This window comes from Nelusetta ayraudi, unplaced genomic scaffold, assembly GCF_046127955.1.
Source record: "Nelusetta ayraudi isolate G7.1 ecotype Tasmania unplaced genomic scaffold, CSIRO-AGI_Nayr_v1 ptg000021l, whole genome shotgun sequence".
In the NCBI taxonomy this organism is placed as follows: domain Eukaryota; kingdom Metazoa; phylum Chordata; class Actinopteri; order Tetraodontiformes; family Monacanthidae; genus Nelusetta; species Nelusetta ayraudi.
Window position 1 is genome coordinate 4,377,501 of NW_027466071.1, and position 2,932 is coordinate 4,380,432.

The following is a 2,932-nucleotide window of genomic DNA, read 5'->3' on the forward strand; positions in this document are numbered from 1 at the left end:
CTGCTTAATTTTTCCTCATAGTTCTCGTCAACGAGACGATAATTAAATAAAAATTCATTGAGGAGGACGAAGACGATGACGAGGGGTACTGACATTTTCCTCCAGCCAAAATGTCAGAAAATAAAGAATAAAACTCATTTGGTTTTCCTCCCTTTGGAACAGTTCCCTTACTGTACATGCACATGAGAACATGAGAGTGCATGAGAATCTCCACGCATCAAAAGCAGAGAACGAGGGCCCAGGTTTGACAGGAATGTTATGAAGTTCGTTCAGTAAGAAAATAATCCCTGTTAATCTGATTCCTGGAAAGGCTTAAAGATGAAACTGGATTGGTGGAAAAAAAAAAAAAGAAAGAAAATCACCCAATTTAAATTTTCTTGGGGTTGTGTTTCGTGGCGCCTGATGAAATCAAAATGCAGCAGTTTGATCCAGAGTGCGAGAGCGACGGCGGTCTAATCGCTCACCTTGATAGCAGCCAGCAATCAAAGAGGAAAATAATTGCCGACGCGTTTGCCAACAAACAAACAACAAACAGACCAAGCAAGCAAATTGCGCGTCTCTAAACGGCTCCATCCATTTTCACAAGCCATCATTTCTGCCAGCGTCGCAACAAAACAACAACTTCCCAGTCATCAGACTTCCCCGCGAGTCGCTCCTGCCTCTACCTGCTGTTTGCAACAAGCAGTCAGTCAGAAATATCCCCTGATCAACTGGCAATGACTATAACATGTCATGAGCATGATGATTCATTTGAATGTTAGGCTTAGGTTGATGTTTATACATAGTCAATATTCAGCTCTGCCTATTAAAATCCTTTTATTTCAGTATTTTCCCTCCAATTATTTGGGTTATTCCTAAGCTTAGCATTATAGCGGTCACTTTATAATAAAATACATATTTTGTCACTAAAAAGGAAGACTGTGTCTCCATCAGGCCAATGTCACCTCTGATCATTTGTCCCTGTCAGTTGCTGCAGGATTCCTGATGCCTGCGATGAGGGAACCTGATGTTCCTCCCAGACGCACTGCAACCCCCCCACCCTTCCCCCTCTCTCCCCACCACCAAAATACTGCCAGTGGACAGAGCAGGTTGGAGAGTGGAGGTGACAGTGACCATCACTGTGGTGGTGGCTTCTCAGGACCATCTGTCCATGATCATCATCAGGTGTTGTAGGAGGCCACAGCGTGATGCTGAGGAGGCAGCGCTGCTTCCAAGAGAGTCCAAGTCCAACTGATCACTCTCTCTCTCTCTCCATCTCTCTCTCTCTCCCTCTCTCTCTCCCTCTCTGTCTCTCCCTCCCTCGCCCTCTGTCCCTCTCTCTCCCTCTCTCTCCCTCTCGCCCCCTCTCTCTCTCTCCCTCTCTCTGTCTCTCTCTCCATCTCTGTCTCTCTCCCTCTCTCTCTTTCTCTCTGTCTGTCTCTCTCTCTGTCTGTCTGTCTCTCTCCATCTCTCTCTCCATCTCTCTCTCTGTCTGTCTGTCTCTCCCTCTCCCCTTCTCTTTCTCCCTTTCTTTCCTTCCAGCCAACCAAGGGCAGGTGATAATAACTCTGATAATTATTTCCAAACTGATTTTCACCCCCTGTGTTTTTTTTTTTTTTTTTTAACAATAATCAATTAGCCGAGTGCTGGCAGAGTGGCTGTGTTTTACGACGCAGACCCATTTAAAAAAAAATCCCATATTAGTAACCGAGATAATGAGGCAGCGCCACCCGCAGTCAGACGGCGTCGGTGCGTGACGACGGTGACGTCCGTCATGTTGTTACAACACAGACCTGGTGTTGCTAGCATGTTGGAGGCAGGTGACATTCACACTGGCAGTTCATGGAACCATGGAGGTCAGAATGAAAATCAGTGCAATCAGAAAATGAATTGAAGTCCAGAGAACTTATTTAGGGTTTATGTCCCAAATGTCACTTTAACATGTTGCATTTTTTTTTTGATAACAATAATTAAATGTTGTAGGATTCAATTTGCCTGGTTTTTGGTTGTTTTGCTCATACAATGTGTTTTGTGATTTACTGCAATTGCACCTGTGTGTATTTTATTATTCTGAATTTATTTCTGAAGCGTTTGCTGCGACAGAAACATGAGGAAATCACAAAAGGAGCATAAATGAAGTCCTCAATCATATTTACGAGGCCTTTGAGATCCAGACATTTCACACTGCCACCTACACACGCACACACACACACACACACACACACACACACACACACACACACACACACACACGCCCTGCTGGGAGAGACGGAGAGAAGGGGAGGAACAGGAGGTGTGAGGGAAAAGGGTGCAAATGCACACACACACACACGCACACACACACACACACACAACACACACACACACACACACACACACACACACACACACACACACACACACACACACACACACACACACACACACAGCGTGTATCTGCCTGGCCTCTTGATTCATGTCACACTCCACCAATGTTATCTCAGGAGGTGATGAGGAAGAAATGATGGCTTTGATGCAGTTGACTAGAATGATGAAGGTGACGCAGCACTCAGCTGCTCATCACTCTTTGATTTTATTTCTATTTATTTGGATAATGTGGAGACATTCCAAGACTTTGATGCCAACGTGCACACAAAAGAACAGAAAGTTAATACTACTAATAGTAATAATAATGCTGCTAAAAAAATATGGAATAGAGAAAATCGTTATTTATATCGTAAAATATGAATTATATAATTTCTTGGATTTTCATAAAAGAACGATAAAATAAGAATTCATAAGTTACAAATTATTTTACCCCCATGATTTATTTTCTGTGTGGACAACTGAATATTTTCCCTCTTTAATTGTCTACTAACAGGACTAACAGGAAAAAGAAACACACACACACACACACACACACACACACACACACACACACACACACACACACACACACACACACACACACACA